Raw genomic sequence first — 25,539 nt, 5'->3', positions numbered from 1 at the left:
GTCTGCCAGTAGATGGAATGGCAGGGCGAGACTCTATGCAGTTTCATTTAAAACCATGAGCTAGCTGACGTGTTCATTCACTTTTGGCAAATGCCCCATTGGATAAGCTCGGCTACAGTCCTCACTTTTATATTGTCTGGCTTGGTTTCGCCGCTGATGTTGAGGCACCAATAATGCTGGAATGATAAAGCAGAAAATGTGTCTTTGCCGTGAGAGAAGGGCAAGAGTGTAAAACTTTATTCAAAACAGATAAAATTGATACTTTGTTGACTCTGAATTTATTCTTTTTACCATGACTATTAGTGAATTTACTACTACAGTGACTTTGGCTATACCACTAATATACATACACATACTGCATTATTGAACTTATTGAACTTAACCCTTCAAAAAATGTAAAGTAAAGCTATTGTAAAGGACAAATCACTTATAAAAACATAGCTGTCCCATCGACATTCAGACCAGCAGCTGCTGAGATGCAACATTGAAAGTTTGATGGAGGCATGTTTTCTTAGGGTGCTCTTGTAATCAGATAAATTAACTAAAGCTATCAAAAGATTGCAATAACACTCAGCGGTGCCATAAAGCTAGGAGCTGTGACTGTGGTGGGAGCTTTATGACAGACGTCACTAGAGTGCGCTGATTTATTTGTGCACCCCTGTCCTATCGATCTTTTGTACAGGGCCTTACTCTGCCTCTCAGGAGGGACCCAGAGCCTGCCTCTCTCAGGCTCCAGTCAAAATCAGCTCTACAGGAGGACCTCAGTCAATGAGTGTGAGTGAGTGTGGAGGGGCTTTTATGACCCTGAACATGGGAGAGAGGCTGTACTGTATTCCTTTGGTGTTTGAGTAACATTAGTACATCAGGAAAGAACTACACTAATGAAATTAAATAGAAAGCATGTGTGGCTAGCAAAGTGACCCGTATCTAGTTTGTGCATGTAATCAATATTATAGCTTGGCCTCTCTCAGTTGTTACTTTAATCAAGAACAAGCTCTACCTCTCTTAATCGCTCACTCCCAAGATGAATGTCCCACAAATGCTGCGGAACATATGTCTTGATATATGCATCTGATTGGTGCCTCTAATACAAGGCCTTTGCTTTAACTCGGTTCAAAGGTATTCAATATAATTTGGCAAATTTCTCCATTATTATTTGAGACCGAAGAATATCTGCTTTCTCAGAAGACACCTTTCTGTAGTTTTAATCATAAATGAAAAGTATGACACACAAGGGCACCCAATCATATGGTACATATTGCCTCATCCTTTTAACAAATATGTTTCATAGCCCTATTAAAAGGGGTCTTCATCTGTCCTGTCAAAAGGCAGCCTAGCAAGGTTTTTTAGTTTAATTACACTATCCAATTAAAAAAGAAAAAAACGTGGCGCATTCTGATCCGCCTCTCCTTGGGTTTGAGTGGATATGACATTTACAAGGCTCGCCTTTCAAGCAGACAATGGTGTGATTGATGAGGTGCAGACGCTATGAAGGAGGCGATTGCCATGTGGAAGCAGTGCTTAGTGCACTTTGATTTATTTATCATGTGTTTCTAAAGCGAGGCTGGCTGCTGCAGGTCTGCTCAGAGAGGGGAGGCCAGAGGTGCACTTGTACCTTGGACCAGTTTAAAACACTGGGGTATAACAGGGAGTGTGAGTGGCACTATCTTAAGCCCTATCAGGCACTGAATTGTCATCCTCTTTGTGCGCCGGCGTTGAGTCCAGTAAATGTTGCTGTTATTGACATTGACACGCTGTGGTCAAGCAGCAGGGGCCTCTTGTTAGCTGACTCTGGCTGTTTTGTGTGTTTAGAGTATGATTAATTCATTCAGTTGGGAGAAAAGCTGGATTGGCTCCATAGACGGATGCTGACGAGTGAAAATACACGGCTGTGAATGGAAATATGTGCTGCCTTTCTGTCAAATGTCTTTGATATATATTCTAAAACGAATAGCCAGTTCTTTATAATTGAATTGTCAGAAATGTTCAGAGCCAGACTTTAATAAAATACATTCACACCATTTTGTGGACATTTAAATGTGTGCACTCTTCTATTTCAAACAGAGCTGTTTGATTGAATCTCTAATTTCAGGTCTCTTTGTAGGAGCAACTTTTCTATAGGAAACATCTTGATTGGAGGATGTTGAAAAGCCCAGCTGCACAGAGGCTCAGTGAGGCGTGCTGCAGGCCGCTGTAGCAGCACCAACCTCATCACAATCCACTGATGAACTTAGCCTCTGACATCTCTCTTGTCTTCACACTTGAAGACGATGGAGTCGGAATAATTTAAAGCAATATTTCATCTTTCAGCACATTCTCTCCACTAAGAGTTATAGACAGTTAGCCACTCATTTGCTCTGTTGCTGTGGGTATCCATAGCAATGGTGAATGGAAACTTATTACATGGCTTTTTTTTTTTATGTGTCAAGACGTGTATAATACTGTTATAAACTTTCAAATAGCATTGCAGAAAAACATATATTAATGGTGCAGCTATATTTAACACAGTATAGGATATAGTGATTCATTACATTTAAGGAATCCTTACATTAAAGAAGAAGAAATAACTATTCATGCTTTGTTTTAATCAAAATGTTAAAATGTTGAAGTTTCTCAAAAAATATACAGAATCCTCAACAACATAAATTGTTCTGGATCGGCGACATACTTATTGCATGATTTCCCATTACTGCCCTTACAACTAAATACAAGTGCAGGGATTAATAAAATGTTCAGTTTGTTAGATTAGTGGGATGGGTAGTTAGTGGGTGGTTAAGGGTGCCACTGTTAGCCTAGTGTGATGATGGTCAGCCCTTGGAGAGATGGACCAGAGGTTAGCCACCTTTTGTTGTGTTGTCCTGAACAAAATGCGGTGGGATTGGGGGGGTAGGTGAAGACAGAGGGGGTGGGGGGTCGGGAGAGACAGATGCTTAACGACTCCCTCAAGGCCATGGCTCTCCGGCCCTTATCTCATCCCCAGATTGTGCCCGTCTCCATGGTAACTGACGTGAACGCTGCAAAAGGATGAGTAACACTGGAGTAGGCCTACAGGTCAAATGTATGAAAATATAATAGCAGAGTCTAGAGGTTAAAGGGTAATAACAGAATTTATAGGTATTCAAAGTTATGTATTGAACTATTTTAATCTAAACAAATAGAAAGAAAGCTGTCATTAATTTGTATTTTGTAACTTTTTTAAAAATTGTCCCCTTGTTGAACCTGTTTTCAATAATCAACAACTTTGAATTGTGAGTGTCTGTCTAATTGCTGTAATAATGCATGAAATGTAATTGTGTTGAAATAGCAGGAGAGTGTACCTGAGTGTACCAGAGTGTGTACCAGAGTGTACCAGAGTGTGTACCAGACTACCTGAGAGTGTACCAGTGAGTGTATCAGAGAGTGTACCATGGGAGAGCGCCAGGCTCACAACTACTGGTACACACCAAAACAGGTTTACGTATTCACCATAGACTACTTTCAAATACTACTGTCTCTATAAGCACCCAGAATACAATATCACACTGCAAAAAGCATCATCTAGTTAAGATAGAAGTTATTTGAGTAGATTCAAATTGACAAGTAAAATTATATACTAATGGAATAAGTGTGTTTTTCTTAATTCAAGCAACATTAGATTTAGTTTCTTATTTTAAGTACAAATGTTGTTTTTTTCTATCTTAAGTGTAGCTAAATGTATTTTCATATTTTAAGTACAAAAAGTCTTGGTAGATCCTTTTACTTATCAAGTGAAATTTAGTCAAATCAGAATAAAACTTAATTCAAGTAATCTTAACTTAACTAGATTTTAGTTATCGCAGTGTATATATGAACAACACAGTGCATAATTTTGAAAAGGGATAGAAACACTCTTTACTGTTTTTAGGAGCCCAAAATTACTTTTAAATACATTTGAGTTTAAAACAAAATGTCCAGTTTAAGCAGCATGTTGTGTGTGTATTCCCTGTCCAGATGCAGTGAGGTGTGTAGCCACAGACAGGCTGATGAAGAGAAAACTTAGCTAACTAGACTTGGTTGCAGTGTTGCCGGTTGCAGCCGCAGCACGTGCACAGCCATGATCAGACAGGTGTTTTGACATCTCCCTCTCCTTGCTCACCCAAACAGCTGGTACAGCTGCCAGGCCTAATTGTAACAGGAGTTTGCAGGCTGTCAGTAACCTGGACACTAACAAGCAAAACTAAATTATTTTAATGATCTAAGTAAACCATTTGGAGTATTCAAATATAGTGTTCGAGACTACCTTTACATTTGAACATTTTGATTTGAAATCTCATGGTTGTATTGTGGGACAAATAAAAATAATTTATTTTTCTGTTTCAAAATATATGATCTGTAACCATATGGTTGTTTTAAACTTCCTGAAATTTCACCAAAGCACATTGAAATATTAAAAAAAAAAACATTTTCCATGGATGACTAAAAATGTTTAACGCTGTTTTTTTTATGTTTTCAGTGTGTCATTTTCATAATAGAATAATATTCACTATATACATATTTTACTCTATTGTGTACTGTGTAATATATCATTTTGATTTAAAATGTATCCTATCAGTTTTTCTATTATATATTCTAATTTATCCTTTAATTTATATAATGAAATAGTGTTGTATTTGCCCCAAAGTATTGACAGTTATCTGCCAAATTGAATGACTGTGTTCAGTAATGTTATGACAGCTACAAGAGGGATAATATAGTCTACATGAGATGAACAGTAGTAAAAATGATATGTGAATTGTATTGTTGTACACAATATAATGAACTACTGTGTGCACTGAGCTGAAAAGTGTGTGTTGTTTAGTGATTGGCATTAGCCGCCGAGTTGCAATCTGTCCATCAACAGGTGTTTACTGCCTATTGTAAACAAAGCTGTGATTGACACTCTACTGTATGACTTAGTATGAAGCTATAATAGTAATATAAACTGCTGTACGTGTGCGTGACAAATACTAAATGAATGGTTTTATAAATGTAGACAAAGGGCATTAAGTACAGCAGTGGCACACAAATTAAATGAGAGCAATAAAAATGGTATGAGTCGTTTTACAAGTGACAAAAGATGCTTACTTTTACGGCGTGCAGAGGACAAATTCCTGTGGCAGTTGTAAGGAACAATTACTTAAATAATTGGGCTTTCAAAGAAAAGATTGATTGTCTAAAAGCTGTTTTCTGTGGAGAATCCATTAGGGAAAGCCATTTTTCTGGCTCTTTGACATAGTGTTTTTATTAATTTCTACTTGCAAAGATGCATGATTCTTTGGTTTTTTGCTGCACTGTCAGTGGCCTCTATGATGAACTATGCAGCAAGAGGAAAAGTCATCAGATGAGCAATTTAGATCCCACCTCTGATTTACGGTGGCTATATACATATATATTCCTCAAGCCAAAGAGTCTTATTTCACTTGGAAAAAACTCACTCATGAATATCTACAACTATCTACAAAGGGAGCACAAGAGAAAGAGAAAGTGGACAGAGGAGCATTTGCAGCAAAAAGTGATTAAATACATGCAAAATAGGAATACTTGAAAAAGTCAGTATGGGGGTATGCAAGAGCCAGCCTTCTGCTTAGCTAGAGTGTTGCATTCTATACCATTAGCTTTTAACATACAAAAAGCCCAAGATATTTGATATATTATAGCAAACAGGGATTTGTGGATGATATCTCTTCTCTAGACAGCTTTGTATTGTATTCAAGTTGGATTAGAGGAATGTATATAGTGCATATTGAATTGCTTTTACATGTTTGTGAATATAGATGGAAAGTAGGAGCGGTAGTAATAATATCCAGCACTTTTTACACATCACTATACCATTTAGTCCAATATATATCACTTTCCTCAAATAAACAAAAAATGCAAAAGTATATGTATGCTACCAATACATTCAGTTAGGATTTTTCTTAATACTTCCTGTGTTCAAAGATTTTCCTAAAAATATACTTTGACACAGCCAGTTTTGAAGGCCTCTATATTCCCATTTGAATACATCACTGCCATCTCAAAGCTTAATTAGCACCTATTGAGTGCTTGTCTCCATACTGCGCAGTGCTCAAGTGATACTGGAGGTTATCTCACAGACAAGCTGCCCAGCCTCATTCAGACTCAACATCACGCAGGTCACAGCCTTCATCCAAAACCTGCTTCTCCATCATCTTCACCGATATATTCAGCCTTTGAGATCCTATTTGGATGTGATACAGACCTCCTTAATGTAATATGCTAGAGATGATTGATTCTGCCAGACAGTGTTGTTAAAAACACACTTGGTTCATGACGATAAGGTAATGTAACAGAGGTAGCCATCTTGAGTCCCCCTTCTGTTGTTCTGATGGGACAGAGCCATTGCCATCTGCTTCCCATCCTCCCCTCTGCACTCCCCAGCACCCCATCCCAGCCATGGACGCACTCACTATCAGAGCCCTTTTATCAAACACGTTGTCTACCATGTCCCCTCTGAGGTTAAGGACAAAAAGACACAACTGCACCTGGGGAGGCATGGGGTAGCATTACTGTATGATCCCAAAGGGTTAAAAATAAAACAAAAATATTATTTGTTACATGGGGGCATGTGAAAGCAGAAAGTATTGTGCAAAAAAACTAATGAGAAATAGAATTTACTAGCATAGTTTGAGTTAAAGCTGACATTTCTAGTGAATATAGGTAAAGTGGACTATTATGTAAATGTGTAAATATTTGGAGTAGATTCCTGAGAAAAAAAACAAAAAAACAAAAAAACAGTTTGTGTCCTACATCTCAACTTGTATTTCAATCATCTGCCCCCATCTCCTCCTGTTCCTCTGAGAAGAGACCAGCAGCTCTGCTCCGGGGCAGTCTGGTCCTCCAGTGACTGACACCCCCCACTCGCCTACTCCACAGGACGCCCCACACACAACCTGGGGGGCCCGCGTAGAATTAGCTTTAGAACTAGGCCATGGATAATTGTCTGGACAAGAAAGTGTATCAGTGCTCTGTCATGTCAGAGTGTCTGCCACTCAGCTTCACCAGGCTAATCCGGAGGAAGCCCTCTTGCTGTAGGGCCACAACACTGTGGCGTTTTCACTTATTCCTCACCATGCTCACACACACACTGCACATGTTAATTCCACCCACAGCCCAAAGGCAGCCCAATATAATGAATATGTATGAAAGGTGAACGGGAGGAAAGAGGTGTTTTTGATAAATTGTTCCTCTGTGTTGGCTTTACAGTATTAATAACCTGGAGGATTAAGAGGGTCAGGACTGACCTGGTAAACATTAAAATTTCATGGAGCTACTACACAGAGCTGACAGTAAAAAGACAGTAAGCATACAGTGGCGGGCTCTCATGCTGGCACCAATATAAATTACTCACACTGCGTAACACCAACCAAATCTGAAAAGTGTGCTGGGATGTCATTAATAATAAACAGGCAGCCACCCATTTATTAGAATAGTGAAAAGTCATGTTTTCTCCAATGTGGCCTATTTTAAAAGTGCATCTGTGGGAATAGAGGAAGCACCGTGCTTGTGTCAGAGGCGTTCCAAGGCCCCGCTGGGAGGAGGTATGGCTCCAGCAGCTGAACACACTCTCGTTCTGGTGGGACAAATAGCACAGGGAATATTCCTTTTCCAGCAACGTGTCTCCATTCTGCTTATCACGTAAAGATCTGCGGTTTTATTAGCCATGAAAATGTTCCGTATATTTTTATGCTTTAAGCTATAAAAAGTAATGAAAGGGGAACACCCCATGGTGCATAAAAATTGTTCCGATTTTAACACATCGCCACAGAAAGCCGCTGATACAAGGCCAAAGGGTCCATTTTTATCTTTTGATTCTCCCATTAACCTTCCATTAAAAATTATCTATGTTATCATCATCATAGATTTAGCCCAATAAATCCCCCCTTTATGAGCCATCTTGGAGGAGAATTATCATGATGTTATAGTTTAAGTAACATATGTTCCAATTTACTGACATCTACGGGATTTGACGCCGCATCAGCCATCCATTCACATCATCATCATTTCATGGCACCAATTCCCCGCAATAAGTCGTCGTTGGGTTTTGGTGATCAAGCAGCACATGGAGCCAGAAATGAACAGGCTGCTGCAGACGCACTGACTGTTGTAGGAATGAATGGCTCTCCACGCCTATTATGATCATACAACATAATGTGGAACAGACAACCACCGCACTGAATAATGTGCCTCATTTTCTTAGTGAGAATCCAATTTGTCTACAACCCGAAGCCTTATACTTGAACACAGCACTATACTGAGTCGAAAGCTATTAGACAAGGGTAAATCATTATTATTTTTACATGTATACACATTATATGATGAATTGTATGGCAGAAAAGTTTATATTGTGCAACAAAAACATTTTTCTTTGTTTTTCTGGAAAAAGGAATTAATGGGATGAATAAGTGAATCGTCTGTACAAAACACTTCAGATTGTGCTCAGACAACCTATCTGATTAGTGCCAACTTATCAGCAACCTGTTTAAACTGTAACTTCCATCTTATTTACAGCTTTACTCTCAGTGGTGTTTCTTCCAACATAGGTAAGTATTGTTGCCATTAAAAAAAATAAAGTATCCCAATTATCCAACAATAAACATTGTTTATGTTTTTTTAGAATATATTCTTTTTGGATATTTGCCATTGATTTATCCATTTGTGTTTGTCTATAGTTTGCAGTGATTTGTTTTGTGCTAAATAGTAATTGACAGGTGATATATAACAAAAGTCAAATGTTTTCAGGGGAGATGTTTCCAAAGGGCTTAAAGGTGTTTATTGCCAACTTAAGCTGGCAAGCAGCTGATGAATGCACATACGAATCTCATTTCTAAAGGTTAATGCTTTGGAGAATTCAGAGTCATAAAAATAAGTTTGGTCTGGTCTTAGGGAAAGGCTGATACACTTCCCTCTCTAGCTCACCTTTATTTAAAGAAATGTACCACTGTGAAAAGACACATTAAAGGCCTTATTACTGCTTAAAACACCTCCTTTTATTGGATGTCATGCACTATGGAGATATGACTCACGTCTAAATAAAATTGGGATGATCTCATTGAAAGCTGGACTACGTTAGCGTTAGCCTTTCAGGAGGTCAGCGTGGTAAGATGGTCGCAGGGAGACACTTGGGCAAAAAATGAAGCTTTCCTGGACAGCTCCCGCAATAATGCGAATAGATGTCTTCCCCTCTGCAATTAAAGAGACTCTGATTACGTCTCTCTGGCTATCGATTGGAAAGTTTCACTTAATAACCGCTAATATGGTCCCTTATCTTAACCCTAAGGTCTGGCCTTCCAGGACTCACTGTGCACCAGATTTATGCCTTGGCTCTCACAGTCTCTCCGCCGGGGAAAAGCTGTGCGATTCCTGCAAGCTTCTTGTTAAACTACTTTATGAAACACTATGCTCATTTCCACCGCAGGTCATATCCATCTGGAAAAAGGCGGCAAGAAGGGAATAAAATGACTGAAGTTGCATTGTAAAAAGCTCTATCAAAAAATATTGAGACTGCAATAAAGAATCGTGTGCAGAAAATCTCAGTTCACAGTAATTCTACTGCCTGGAAAGTGAGCAGTTATTGGCTTGTTAAGGTAACAGTAGCTAGTCCCACAATCTTACACTGGTTGAAGAGGTATAAATAAAGCTGGCAATGCTCCCCACTCTGCAAAAAAAAGCTAAAAGGGGAAGGACTTTACTGGCTTACTCATAACTGAAAAGACTGTTCTTCTGGATCTGAAACTAAATATTGCCAATTAAAGGTGTACTATGTAACTTTTCTGGTGGTAGGTCAACCACCTGCTTATCTCCATGAATGATCCACTGTATGGTATTAAACATATAAATTTTGCATTTATTTAATTACAGGTGAACATACATTCTTAGTGTGCCTCTCTGTAGATCAGACCTGTGACTGGACCGGGTGCCTGCTTCTCTCCACTAAGACAGAGAAGTTAGATGTATCATTAAATTTTTTATAGAGCCTGACCCACCATTCAAAAGTAGTGTGAAAAAATCATCCAATTTAGAGCTGATAGAGCTGCATAGAAACAAATTTTTAAGGTTAAATTTTTTTTCAGAATTGTTATTATTCTTTACACAATATAAGCTTCTAGAAAATAGCGTCCATTAAAAAAGAACAAGGGCATAACAGTCACTTATACTCACGTGTAGTTCACATACTTTACCCTGCTTTATGTACGTGCATGGCCGATGAGTTTCTGATGACCAACCAACAACAAAAGCATGCCCTGGCTCTTCGCTGAGAACCCTCTCACAAACATGTAGCACTTTCCTGGGACAGCTCCAAAATTCTGTTTGCTCCAAAGGCAAACATAGACTCTTTGTGTATAAGAAATTCACCCTTCACAGCTCCCGCCTCTGAATCATACACCTGTTTGGTTTCGGTGTGCCAGTCTTCCTCTCGCGCTCCCTGCTCACCCATGTGAACACGGCGCAGGTTGTCCATACCTTTGCCCTCAGGCCTCGCAATGTGTTCAAAGTCCCGGGCCGCCAGTGTGTTACGGACTGGAGGCTGGACTCATGCATAGAGAAGCAGGCTGAATTAAATAAATAATAGTGTGGCCTTACCCTGGGTGAGTTGGCAAAGATATGAAGTCCCTTTTTCGAGGAGCAGACCTGTTGTCCTTTTGATTTTCTTTAAGGTAAGAACAATGTTTCAGATGATGTACAACAATTATTATTTTAGAGCTGTTACTTGGTCTAAATTTTTATGAAGCAAAGCCTAACTACTAAACAATTACAAAATGGTAAATGTCCACAATATGAGAAATTTTAATATTGAACATGAAAGGTACACTGTGTGTCTTTTCTGGTGGAAATCTATATCGCTGGTCTATCTGGAGATAGATGTTTAATGTTGGACCCTATCAGAAGTGCTATCCTAAACAGATGAAGTAGTTATCGTATCCTTTTACAGGTAGATGATTTACATGCTCTCTGGTAGGTAGTGATAAAAGACAAAAAATGGTCACAGTTCAGGGGATCATAATATTAAAATAACTTTCACTGTATTCTATGTTTCATTCTTATACAAGGTACTAATACTGTGAGATAGAACAGTTCAAGTGTGGCTGGAATTAGCCATAAATCTGCTGGAGCTATTTGCCCAACAAGCTGAACATACTCTTCTGGAAGTGTATCTTACAGATGGATAGATGGTTTGTTTTCTGTTCTCCCAGTCTAGTGTCTGATCTGGGGCTAACTGCTGCATTCATCAAAGGCCTAGTCAGACACACAGAGACAATAGCTAATGAGTACGAGATCCCAGTTGGGCTGATCCAGGCTTTGGAGCTCCAGACAATGCAACAACATCTGTGCTGCCGAGTGCTGCTGTGCACTGACAGAGGCGTCCCGAGAGGAAACTGGTAGTGTTTAAATGGGGGGAGGGCTGGGGTCTTCACTTGTCCTGGACATACACACTAACGCCTCTGTCCGCTCATCACCCATCTGCACCAAGGTCCTGACATGCGGAAGAGTCGCTCAAAAAATCATTTCTCAGGTATAAGGCAACACTCCATGCCCCAGCAACTAAAAAGGTATTTGAAATGTCAAGAGTTTGGAGTTAACTCTGAAAGAGAAAAAGAAAGAGATTTTTTTTCCAGTGGTGAGGAGAAGGAGGCAGGGGGAGGTAGGGAGAACAGGTGTGGACCTCCCTGTGGATAGAGCTCCTCAAGGGGAGGGTTAGCACTGACTGGAACTGGATGGATGCCTCCCCACAACCACAGAGGAGCACAAAATTCAAGAGGGATGCTGCACATGGCTATATGCAAAATTAGTTATGTTGAGTGCAGACAGGCCAAGCATGAAGCTTCATTTATTTTTATTTTACAAGGACCTGATAGTATAGGATCATTAGACAATGTGATCCTGGAATCTGGAGTGCCAATAAACAAAAATGGATTCACTATTTCTAAAATGTGGCTGGAGTGTCTTGCCCAGAGACACAATGACACCAATGCTGTCTTGCTTTCTGTTCAGAGGAGCAAACCCGCTGAATCAGTGAGGCTGCATAGTAAATAAAATATTGGTATCACTTTGGGGCTGCAACAACGCAAATTAAAATTTTGCAAAAAATGATTCACAAAATAATTTAGAATCCACTAAAAAGACATCAGTTAAGAGGGAAAAACACAGGTTTATTCGTTTACAAAATAACTGTTAGTCTGAGCCAAGGAGATTGAAATCCAGTTGGATTATTGATTTAATATCCAATTAGGATATTAGGATCTCCATTTAGTCATAGTAAAAGTTATTGGATGTTGATGACAACTAATTCGACAGTAAAATATGTTTTAGCTGTAACGGTCCTAATAACTGTGAAATATAATTCCAGCACACAGACTTACACAATGCAGGTCATTGTATTTGTGACTACCGTAATTGTTACATGGCTGAGAACACGTGGCAGAACATCCAGTAGAACTCAAAGCATGTTTGTGATGCCAGTGTGGGACACGTGTACTGTACTGACTCTCACTAAGGCGCTGACCATCAGGAGGACAAGGTGGACCTGATAATTAAAATGCAATCTCGGCTGCTGTGGCCCCTGGAGTTGCAGAGGCAGCGGGCGCACCCAGGGGCCTGGGGGCGAGAGGTGCCACCTGCCCAGCCACAGCACCTGCGCCACCACTGCCTGCCTTCATTAAGCCCTCCCCTGGTCGGCTCTGCCCTGGTACGGCAGTGCTTTATTAGAATTAATGTGGCACTTCAGAGCAGAGTGTCAGTGTGGTGTGGACTGGGGTGCCAGGAGAGAGAGTCCCGGCTTCAGCTCTGTCACATTGAATAAAGGCGCCAAGACCAGCCTCTGGTCGAGATCAGCGTGGACAGCACATGACAGACCTGTTTTCTGTGGCCAAGAGAAAGAAAAGTGCTCTTTATTCAATCTGTTTGAATGTTTACAGGAAAAAAGTTATTATTAATATAAGACAAGGTTAAACTATTTCAAAGAACAAAAAATAGAAGCTCAATAATTTTTCAAGAGATCACTCAAAAATAATAAAGAGATTGCTGACATTTTTAGAATGGGTTCTAATGGGTCATTAGTTGGATTCATATAAAAGATTCAAAATGCTGTACTGTGCCGGTAGTTTATACCATGAACACTGTTCATTTAGCATTCAATAACAGCATGTTTTGTAGGTGCATTTAGCAGGGAGTTTTGTTCGACATTATTAGCAGTCTGTTTGGTCATTTCAGCAAGGATGGATGGAGTAGAAGTGGTGGCAACACTGATGCTACTTGTAGTTAGGCAGCAGGGGAGGGCATTAAAATCTAGTTTGCATCACTCAGTGCCTCCAATTAAACAGGAATAACCAGATACAAGTTCCTGTCCGTGGATGTGTTTTATGAGCTCCTGAGCAGCGGGGGAATTCTCCAGAATATACCGTACATCTCCCTGCCGCTTGGCCATCTCCACTGCATGCCTCAGTTCATTAGTGTTAAAAATGGTAAGCATTTTCAAGCCAGATGTACTTTTTAAGTCTTATTAGCTTCAGATGATGTTGTTTAAGGGGCATGTGAGGCTTCCAATTAAAGCTGTAGAAAACTAAAATAGAAGTTTTTGCAATATATATTTTTTTTACATCGAGTTAGTTGCAACTTTTTTGAAGCCACGGGTCTGACTGTTAGCGCCCTCCTTATCAAAGGCATACATCAAAGGGCTACAGCTTCTGTATACTGTACAATTTATGAACTACAAAGATAGATCTTGCTGGCAGGACTAAAACATAAATTCATGTCAATATTTCATATTCTTCAAACTGTCCTGAAGGACAAATGTAAAAAGTCTATAAGAAATTACAAAGTGAAATCACCATTTCATTTTACTATACAGTATAACAATGGCATGTTCTTTCACCAAAAGAAAGGTATTAGCAATTACTACCTTATCCGGTATACATATAAAAATTACACAGGGAAGTATTTTTTGAGGTCTGTGTTGTGGCTCGTTCCAGATCTGCAGCAGGAGACTGTCCAAAGCCCTTTTACAAACAGTGCACTTCCTGGTTGCTTTAGTCACAAGTGCACTGGGGCTGAGACTGTGCTGCATCCCAATTCCCTTTACAGTGCTGTCACTATTCATTCACGCTCTGCCCTTCCTACTCTCGCCACAACCTCAACAGGGGCATCGCTCATGATAGAAAACAATGAGTGTGATTTGTGAACTCTTGTCGTCGTTGTAATTTCATCAGTGTAATGGGATTATATTTCAAATCACCACTCCTTTGTTCATTACACGTCTAAACTCCTCTGACAGACAAAAACTTAAATAAAATGTGCATGTCAACCCTGGTTGACTTTGCCCGCTCCTACAGTTGATTAGACAAACAGCGCAGCCAGCTCGGAATAATGTGCTCATTTATTCATTTTTCAGACAAGTCACAATAGATTTTTAACGACCAGTCTTTGACCTCCCTTAGGTACTCCTTGCTTAGGGGGGTTAATAAAGCCGAACGCTCTGCTGCTGGAGCAACAGCGAGCAAGGCGAAAGGAGCGCGCCTACAAGACGCCTGATGAAATAAAGACAGGGCCAAATCAAGAGTCTCCGAAAACGGCCGCTCCGTGGAGAGCACAATGAGGGTGTAGGGGCTGTGCAGAATAGACTGGTATTCCACTTAGATTCCAATTGCACAGGTCTCTGAGGGACAATTAAACCAAGTGAGGAAGAACTGGTCTCTTTTCTCAATGCACTGGGGCGTGCATATTAGACGCTGCAACCATGGAGATGCTCTCACAAGCAGAAGCATACACACACAGGACGGGGAGCTTGTAAAAGCTGCTCTGAAAACTTCATACTGACATTTCACAACAAGGAGAGATCTCTGCAAGCATTCCCTGAACTTAATAGTGAGTTGTTTGGAGTTAAAGAAACTTCAGTGTATCTCTGGGTTTTCAAGCAGTTGCGTAATTTTTTAAAATGGTGTATGGAAGACGGCTTCAGAAGCAATGGGAGAAGTTTTTAAGCAAAAGCTCCCAGTGAGCAGGAGAGAGGCAGAGCATGTGCAGATGTGCTGCCACTACACATCCATCTTGCTTTTGCGCTGAGCTCCTGCTCTATTTGTCTGAATCTGTGTCATTTTAGCTCACTCAGGTCAACGGCAATTCCACCTCCTCCTTCGTCTCAGCCACTTCAGGATCATAATGTGATGCATGTGGGATAGGAACCTGCTAAACACAGTGGCTGTCACTGCTCACACATCACTGGATATAAATGATGCCCCCTTTACCAGTGCACTGCTCTTCTACAGTGTTACAGAGGCACACAAAGAGACATTGCATCAAGTTTGCAATATGAGGCAAACTCCATCACCCAACTTTATGGGTACAGTTCACATCAGAGTCCTCTTACTTTTCCCTCAGAGACTAAACATCCCATAGAGGCCAATATGGTGATGATAAACAAAGTCGCTTTCATCAGCAGCCTTTTCTCGGGAGTCCATAGAGTCAACCATCAATTCACACAAGTGATTTTGCATAGTCTTGACAGTGAATTTATCCAGGCTTGGGATAGGCAAACTATAAAACAGTGTTGTTACATATAATGCACTCTATGCAATGCTCTGAGCAGGAGAGATCCTTTTTACCACAGTACCCATTGTTAACCTTTCCCCCCAAAATAGATCAATAACTGACAGCTATTTTGATGAACTGAGACTAGATCATTTGATGGAGTAACAGGAAGTAACCCAATCAGACAGCCAATGGGTGGGCCTCACTGCTGGGATCCACTGCAGAGCTCCATATAATATCACATATGTGTAAATTGACAATGTAAAAAATAGACTCTTCTTAAATGAATGTTAGGGGCATTGTGGCCTTATCTATCTATAGTGCATGGTTTCCACCTGTCCGCCATCACAAATGCGCTCCCCCACATCCTCTCAGGTAGCATTGTGTCACCACGTTAGACTATAATCACACCTCCAGGAGCGGCAGGAAAAAATAACTCTTGGAGATCTAGACGTAGAAATTGTAACAAAGGGATTTCATACTTTTCCTGGGCTTAGCTTTGTTTCTTTCCTTTTAGTTGGTGCAGCTCTGTGTGGTGCCTCGTGGGAATGGAGAAAATTACATCCTACCTGATAATTAGCAAAGTTCAGAGCAAACTCAAATGTGCCCCACTCTCTTAGCCCCCCACCACTGGCAGCTTTCTCTTAGCAACTAATTAAGTCCGCCTCTGAGGTTTTCAGACAGCAATGGTGTTGGATGCTGCAATAGCAGAATTAAATAAAAAAACAAAGGGAGAAGATGGAAATGAAGAGTGAGAGTTCATTTTTATTATGTTTCCTCTCTTTATACTGTTGGGTAAAATACGACAATGGTATTCCTGGAGGGAGTATTATTATTTCACACTCGGATGCATTCTTCAAATAGAAATAACAGTGTTGGCCGCCATTACACATGCTAGCAAATAGCATGGTGTCCTCTGTCCATAATGTGCTTTAATTAATATAATGTCATCATCCATATCCGGCACCGTTGTATGAAAGGGGAACAGCAGAGCGCACCGGGTATTAAATGCAAATCACTAATCTCCCTGCAGTTGAATGAAATCTCAGCACACAGACAGCATTATTAGTGATGTTATCGTCCCAACTGCAAATCAAATGGCACACTCCTCATATGAGACGTACACAACGTGGTGTGATGCATGGGCTCCATGTTTCACATCGTCTGACATTTAATATGTTCATCGACACTGCAGCCCTGCCCTCTAAGAAGTCAAACTATGTGCAGCACTTGGAAAACTACCTTGTGAAATCATTAAGGGTCACAACAGAAATGTTTTTGCATTTAGAAACAGCAGACCTCCAAAAAAGTATATTGATCAACTTCATAATAAAACATACACTGTTTTATGTACCTGGTAAAATATAAGAAAGTAAAAATATTGAGTGAAAGTGAGTGAAATATACATCATTACTGTTACCTAGAAATACAAGTAAAAATTGTAGTATTTGCCACACAGCTAAAAAAAAACAAAAAAAAACAACAAAAATAAAGTATATGTTAGAAAACATGCACAAACCCAATTGGCAATATTTAACCCACATTTTGATCTTTTTAGTGCTTGTTTAGTGTCTCGCTAAGAGCATTTCCTCATTTTGTGTCAGTCCCTGTCCTCTGCAGCCAAACTGTACTGTCATAAAACTGCACTGAATACAAGCTGCTCATTAGAGATGCTTGAGCCACTGGGCCGCTGCAGTGTAAACGGAGTCAGCTTGAAAACACAAGCTCGCAGCCTCCTTGATAGGGCTCTGGGCTGCACTGCCAGACTGTTGTGATGTGCTATCCATGAGAGAACGGCCAGGCAGTCATTATTTTCCCCACAATTACCTGAAGTCCTTGATAACGAGCAAAGAAAAAAAGCGCCATATAATTAGAAAAACACCAGCAGCACCATTATTGTCAGGAGAACATAACAGTATAATGAAGCAATTATAAATGAGCCGCTTTGTGCTTGTCATTAATTTCTTGCTTTTAAGGATGTGGAGACGGAGCACAGCTAAACGTTGAGAGTGGAGGTTTTGGGTGGGACAAAGCGCCATGGGATAGAAAAGGGAGCGGAAAATCCCACCAATGATGAGTCCAAGCACCAGGTCTTAATGTGCTCCAAAAGTCCACAGGGGGGACACTTTATAATAACCGGGTGTAATGCTGGTGTAAGTTGGTGCGGATTTTGTAAATACGTCTAGGGGCTCACTGTACTCACTGTTTATTCTGTATCGAGCTGAAGATGCTCCGGTGCCAAATGAAAGGTAATGAGGAAGAGTACATGCTGGGCGCGGAGCTTGGCCTTTTCACACATCATCACAAAGATTGATCTCCCCTCTGCCTGGGCTCGTGTGCTGCTTTCTGCTCTCAATTCACAGTTTTTGCGACGCATCACAAGCTCCTTTCAAATGTATACAACCGTACAAAAGATGGACCGAAAATGTTATGATTTTTTTAGGAAAAAGGTCAGTAGGAAAGGCCAAATTGCTTTTCATGAGGATGCAGATCACTGTCAAAAAAAATAAAAAATGTTTTAAGATATCTAACAAAAATATAAATAAATATAGTAGAATTTTGAAAAGCAATAAATCTAATATATAATTTATTTGAATATCCTAATTGAGAAGTGACTGAAGAAAATGTACTCTTTGATACATAGTTTAACGCAAATTGAAATGTCCTTTGAGTTCAAGTGACCGTTTTATCTTTATATTGCAAGCTCAGCCCAGTGCCTTGGCCATGGTCCACACGCTAACACATTAATTGGGTGTATTATGTACATGGATACTTGTGGCTTTGTTTATAGTCTTAGAAACCTGACTTGCCTAGAACTGTACACCGTACTCCAGATGCAGGAATGCAATTAAGTAACGTGTTGCATTTGATTAAAAATTTTCTCCCCAACCGCTGAGTGGATTAGAGGCATGTCTCTTTATTAATGAGGCTTTTTTTCCCTCTTTGATTTCAGCGTGCGTCGAGATGAGCGGAGACAAGCTGAAATCCCAGTTTTCTCCTGATATGTCAGCACCGTGTCCTCAAAGACATCAAACCGCAAAAAGGTGAACGTTTAAGACAAGACAGTGAGTGAGCCGAGTCAGTCAGGGTTGTGTACAGCGCCTGTGCAACTACCAAATGACTGTCCTCCTCACTTTGAAAGGCCATCTTATTAACACATCCTACTGCACACTTCATCATATTGTCTGGAGAAGCCAATTGTATGGAAGGGGGCAATTAGAACAGAGAAGCTGTGAGGTTGCCATTATTTTAGATTTTAATGACCACACAATACGGAGCTAGATGTAGAAATGAGGTCTACAATACTACAATTATGCATAATCTGGCAGTTCTTACCGCGCCCCCCACACTCCTCTTTCCTTTTGCCTTGAATAAATTTACATGGAAATGCATCTCTGCCTAATTTATTCTGAAAAATTAGAATATACATTACAAATATTTCCATAGACAACATCAGCAACATGCGGTTAGGCGTTTAATGACTGATTTCTTTGTACGTGTGCTTAGATGAAAGAGAGCCGTCCCCTGGTAGACTTAAAAAACAACAAATAAATTATTAAACATAGATGTATACTATTTATATTTCATTTCTTCCAGCTTTATTAAAGGAAAAGAGCTTTCTGATTTATAGCATCAGACACGATACAGGCAAAACAAATCAAAAGTGACCAATCTGTTTATGCTATGATGAAAAATATAGCTCCTGCACACTCTTAAATGTCTTAAAAACATTAAAAACAGAACTAGTTCAAACTCACCCATTTTGCATAACCTCCTAGTTATTCACCACAATCAGGCTTGAAGCGTGTTTCACAACTTTTAAAGTTCAGAGAAGTTTCCCGCCACTGCTAACAACAACTACCATGTAAGTCTGTTATTTCCTGATAAAAGCACTTTTAACCCTAAGAACTGGTTTTACAATTTAACTGTACTCGTGCAAATGAGCCAAATAAATACAAAATCGGATTAAAAGTTTCATTGCCAAATTACTTTCTCTAATGTGCAACAGTCAAAAAAGAAGCACAAAAAAAACAGGCCAAAAGATAACCTTTGTCAATAAATGATATATGTCGTTCCTCCCTGTGTCCCATGACCTGCGTATATGTAGTATGTATTCAGCGCGTGTGGCAAGATGCATGTCTCTGGACAGGACCCAAAAGCCAAGATTATTGACATGGATGCTCTCCCATTAATAAGCCTGTGCATCCTTTGTGTTCGGGGTCGCGGCTGCTGCAGTTAACTATAACTTGTCAAGGCTGCTCTAACCGCACAATGCGTACCTCATGCATCTCCTGTCAGCGCGCATAATTCCTAGATGCCGGAGCGCTGCTGATTTCTGCATAAGTGATGCGCGCCTTCTAGTAGAGTTAGGAGCACAAGTCTTTTGCCATTGAGAGATGTTCATCATTCTTGATCTGGCTCTGTCAAGACCTGGTGTTTTAGTGCCTCTCACGATTAGGCAGAATTGACAGGCCAAGAAGGCAGTGAATAGCAGAAACGCGTGGAACTAAGGGGGTGTGGTGTAGGCTGTAGGGTGAAGTGGAGTGTGGCCGCCATTTAATCTGCAATTTATCAGTTTAGGCTGCACCATGTAACATCAAGGAGATTACATTCCAGGCAGAAGGAAGCTCTATCTGTCCTCATCCCCTCCTCCTCCTCCTCCTCCTCATTCCTCCTTTCCTATCTCCTCGCACATGCCTCCTACCTCCTAATGTCATGTGACGGCAGAATATCTCGGACAAAGAGGGAGGACTTTATCGTCGCTATTATTGTTTCTGAGACCCTTAATTAATATATAGCATTGTAAGGTCCTCCTCGGTGAGTAAGCAGTGAAGAGTGTGTGCTGGAAGAGGTTTACTGCATCTTTTATAGTGGCTGTTTATCACAAGTTGGATTTCACTTGAATGCAAACTGGGCATGTGTGTCCATGCTAATACACCCACAGCCGATCATTGATGTCTGAGCGTGACCTCTGACAACACTGATCACGTTTGGCCAATAAACGCTTAATTGCCATTTTTCCGTTGGGCTGCTTTATTGATGTAATATCAAAAGTGATTAATATGAATTGTTAACTAGCTGTTGTATTTAGCACTAAAACGACAAGCTAGTGTTGTACATGTCCATAAAAACAAGCGCGGAACAACCGTAATATGAAAATGTGATATAATTCAAAATAACACTGGCAATAGGTAGGCATTAAAAATAGGTCACTTTTTACTTTGATTTGACTCACACTAAAATGTTGTGTCTTAAATTAATGTTGCTTATAGTATCATAAGGTTAGACACGGCAATAATTTTATTTTACAGGCTATTGCTTGGTTTCAGATGACATCACATCACTCTATAAGCCAATATTATTTAATACAGAAGCGGGTTGGCTAAAACTGATATTGTTCAACTGCAGATTTCTATTGTAATACAGTATGATCTTGGGTCTACTCAATAATCGAAATCATCAGGTTGCATATATTTTAGAATTTACCTTTCCGATACTTCATGACAAAGTACAATGTAATTAACAGGAAAAACTGGCTCTTGCCCTCCATCTGAAAGTATGACATTATCACATTATCACTATTATCTGAGGAAGTGTTGTTATAGCATGTTGAGGTTTACAAACATAAAAGCCGGGACTATCCCAAATATTTGCTCATTCACGGCAATGTTTAAAGGGTCATTAACAGTACACGGTATTTTAACATCCCTTAAGGTTTGTCTGTGGCTCAGGGAGGGCAGAAACAGAAATATAAAGGCGCTGGCTTACAGGAAGGAAACCCGTGGCAGCCTGATATTAAAATGGTTCAGGAGTCAAGTAGAACAAGTCAAGTAGCTCGGGGGCAGAGAGAGGGAGGGAACAGAGGAAACGAACAGGTCATTCTTAAAAGCTAATGGTCTGTCAATGGTTATATTGTAATATATCAGATATGATAAAATATGTTTCCCTCATGTAAAGGCGGCACCATAATTCATGTGATGTCCATTATTTTACATAAAAAATAACAGCGCTTAGTCTCCAAATAAATGAATTTAGAATAATGTTAATGTTCTGCAATCTGTGAGCAGTACTTCTTCTTATCATTTATTTCATTTAGATGATTGTTGCTACCACATGTAGTTCTTCTGTTTCTTGTGTATATGTGTGTGTGAGGTTTGCTATAGATGCTGTAGCATACTAGTAGTACTCACCACAAGTTGCACTGAAGGCACAAAGATGGAGCTGTAAAGAGTCTGCCTGAAAATAGTAAAAGAAAAACATATTGGAAAACTTCAAAAATGCAAAAACGTAGCAGACACATCTTTGCACAACTTCAAATTCTGCCACATGCATACACATTTTGTAGGTACCTACAGTTCTCATATATAAAATCTGGCAGCAGTATTCAGTGTCAAAAAATACTATTTTAACTAAGGCGGCACAATTAATCAAATTTTAATCAAGATCGAGCTTCAGTCATGTTTAATTGTCAATGACATGGTTTGGGGTTTTTCAATCAGGTCAGAGCTCACACTTTGGAGGAAGAAATGTGGCTTTTTTGTTTATGTTCATGAAATGAATACTCTTTGAGCTTTTATTATTTATTTATTTTGTTTAATATTTATTTTTATTTTATTAAAAAATAACACCGAATCAAAAATTGAGAACAATTAAGAAAATTAATAAGATTTTTTTTTGTCATATCGCCAAGCCCAATTTTTTCTGTACATCACTGTTGCTACCACATTTTTTCTAGTGGGTGCTAGTAAGATTTACAGTGTGTAGCAGATGCTGGAGCTTGTTTCTGCCCACTACACAAACTGTAGTTGATATCAAATGCTAGTTTTTTTTTTAAACTAAATTGTAAAATATGTGCCATACATTTAGATTACCCCAAAATTTGACACAATGAACTCATACCCTTATCAAGCATTTGTATGACCCATATATACTATTGCATGACCCAGTGCTCGCCTCTCAGAGCCTCCCACAGACACAGCTTGATCCACTCTGAGCAGAATTGAACCTCACAAGATGAAGACATGACATCTTGGGGCTTACTTGATGTCAGAGATAGGACAGCTCACTTGTTGTAGATCGGGCATGTTGCCAGCCCCTCTACCCGGGTCCAGAGCACTGCGTCTGAACAGGGGCCAATGACACAGACGACATCCAGGGAAGCCCCCCTCTCTCTCTCCTCTTCACCTGTAGCTGAAGGACAGGATCATCAAAGTAGGTCAAACAGGGACACAGACTAGCCCCAGAACTACAGATAGGTAATAATGATTTACAAGTACTTGCTTGAATATCATTTTAAGTTCATCCTCCACATACTTTGACTTTTATGTGGGTAATATTATTTTGAAGTAACAATGCTGAGTTCAATGTTATGTTTTTAGCAACTCAAATTAAATATATACCAGGAAGGGCACTAAATCCAATGCAATAAACTTACAAAAGTGCTATAAGACCAATCGGGCTTAATATCTTGGAGAAAAATTTTTGATTACATTTATTTTTCTCTACATTTATTTTTTTCAACAAAAACAACAAAGTCAATTTTGTCTATCATTTAATTTATAAAGCAGTTTGTGTTAATTATGGAAACACTCCAAATAGCTTTCTTTTTTTACTTGCAGTTTTTGAAAATTATACTTTTACTAGTAACATGGTTGCTTGAGGTTATTTGAGTACAATTTAAGGCTACTCTACCCACCTCTGCTCGTGGCGTGTTCCTCCCATTGCGATGCGAGTGTGCTTTTTCCAGATTTGTCAGAGCAGCAGCCGGAGCACCCTGTGACAGAGATCATCAGCATCAGAGGCAACATCAGCCCAGATCATGTTCACAATGAAGGCCATGCCAGGCACCCACACCACAGCTCTGACCCCACAGACAACAGCTGCCTAGCATGGAAGAACAGGGTGTGGAAACTATGGATGTATGGTGTATCTAAAGCCACATTAGAACCAGAACCATTGAGGAACATTATGTAACTATGTAACTGTTATTTTTTCTGACAAATGCAAATATCAATGTGTGTTAAAATGGAGATTCAACTGGCATTATGTTTTTTAAAAACTACCAGACAGGTGCATTCACTTTTGAGAGAAGAATGAAGAACTATTAAACTAATACAAATCACATGCATTTCATAAAAAGTTAGTAAAGATGTAAACTACAGGGTAAGAAGACTTTATATATAATAAGATATTTTGCATAACAAGATATTATAACATCTTAATAAAAACAGCCTTTGCAATCAAGAATAAGTTCAAAATATGATTTCAAATGTGATTAATAAATTCATAGTTGAATCTGAAACTCAATTGTCCATTTTGCATTAAAGTTATGCATGTGATCATAAAGTTGTTGTTTTTTATGTCTTACTTTTAACTTTTGCCATTAGTTTGAGTGATACAAAGGCTTATAATGTTCCACATATTCAACATCGTAATCACACATAGCATGATTTTTCCAATTGCGCAGCTTTATAGTGCATGTTTTTCAAAGGCACATCATAATACTTCAGCTCTATTGATTTACATGCAAGACATAAAATAAATATAATTGTTGCCCTTAAGCAATCTTCCCCTCACAGCCTCATTTCACTGCACTTGACACTTCCCTAACAATATTGCTTAATTGCAAACTCGATAAAACATGCAATCAGAGCGTGTATGGGAGTTTACTGTTTGAATTTATGGAAATGCACGAGCAGCAGAGGCCCATGTGCGTGTTACTTGTAGGCTACACCTGCACTTGTCAAGGTACTCAACTACTGCGCGGTAATTGGCTGTTGATTGCTGCCATTAACATGTGATGGCTAAGTGCATCTAATTCCTGTTCCATTTTCCATAGTTCAATTTGATGTCACCACCACCCACTCCTCTTGGTGATTAGCTGTGGTACTTGGGAAAATTGTGCTTTTTTCTAATAATACGCGCACAATATGGGAAAGAAATAGCGGTATCACAAGGCGCGCGGTTGTAATTGACGCCTGGCCTAATTGACGTGCTTTACAGTGCACTGTAAAGACAATATGGCGGCTGTAATTTAGACCTTGAGTGTCGAAGCTATCCAAATCCAAGTGCGAAAAAATGCGTTTAATATCCCAAGTTATGCTCTGATTTGTCGGACAAACTAAATCGTCTCTTCAGTCGTGTGTCTTTGTAGTTGAAGCACAAATGATTACAGCGAATGGCACCGTATTTTTTCCCCATTTGCATCTTACAGTATCGGCACCTGCGGGCATGGAGACATGGTATCCCTTTGAGTTTTAATCTCTTCGTCTGTCTCAGTCCTTGCGGCTATTTCATTTAACTTTTAATATGTGTATTTGACATTTTCTTCATTTGTACTCCTCCTCCCAGCCTTCTCCGTCCCTCGCCTTATAATTTAATTGACGTGCTGCTGCCTTGTGCTGTTTGTTTTGTCCTTAGTGAGCGTATCTCGCCATTAGTCATGTGTTCACTCTATATTATAGGCTACTGTATTTAACATTTCACATAAGGCTAATTCATTTTTTCATGTGTTAAAAGCGTATAGTCGTGTTTACCTCAGTTAGATAAGCATGTACAAGTATAGTAAAAAAACGGCTATAGTTACCTGTGTTAAATGTGAATAGCAGACTTTGTGATAGTTTTATTTGGAGAAAGCGTGGTGGCCCCGTGGTCTTTGTCTGCGCCGCGCTCAGCTCAGAGGGGCCAGTGCGTCCAGGGGAATGGCGCGTCTGCCATCTGCAGTGCGTCAGAGGCACTGCAGCTTTTAGCCATTTACGTGTGGTTCGTTGAGTATGATGATAATGTCGTGTTTACTAGAGCAGGCAAGGGTCTAGGGCTAGACTAAAATGAGCCCAGTTTCTTCATAATATAAGGGTGACTTTTCAGTGAGTACGTAATTAGCACGTAGCATATTCATGAGCATGCATTTTATTTATATAGCCTCATAATAATAATAATAATAATATATATATATATATATATATATATATATATATATATATATATATATATATATAT

At 39.6% G+C, this 25,539-nt stretch overlaps 1 long non-coding RNA gene across 1 annotated transcript in view; it reads right to left on the bottom strand.

Annotated features, from left to right (window-relative positions):
* LOC129411265 (uncharacterized) overlaps window positions 1–23,305 on the bottom strand; it is a 75,901-nt gene extending 52,596 nt beyond the window's left edge. Inside the window, exons 1-3 of the long non-coding RNA XR_008633225.1 lie at window positions 23,237–23,305; window positions 22,582–22,725; window positions 21,732–21,777 (exon numbers count right to left, since the gene is read on the bottom strand). This is a non-coding gene — a long non-coding RNA (uncharacterized LOC129411265). The remainder of the gene's footprint in view (window positions 1–21,731; window positions 21,778–22,581; window positions 22,726–23,236) is intronic.
* Between the last annotated feature and the right edge of the window lie 2,234 nt (window positions 23,306–25,539).

The sequence above is a fragment of the Boleophthalmus pectinirostris genome, unplaced genomic scaffold, assembly GCF_026225935.1.
Source record: "Boleophthalmus pectinirostris isolate CB_2022bp ecotype Guang Dong unplaced genomic scaffold, ASM2622593v1 HiC_scaffold_4, whole genome shotgun sequence".
Taxonomy (NCBI): domain Eukaryota; kingdom Metazoa; phylum Chordata; class Actinopteri; order Gobiiformes; family Gobiidae; genus Boleophthalmus; species Boleophthalmus pectinirostris.
The sequence above is the reverse complement of the archived record's forward strand: the minus strand, read 5'-3'. Positions and strand labels throughout refer to the sequence as shown.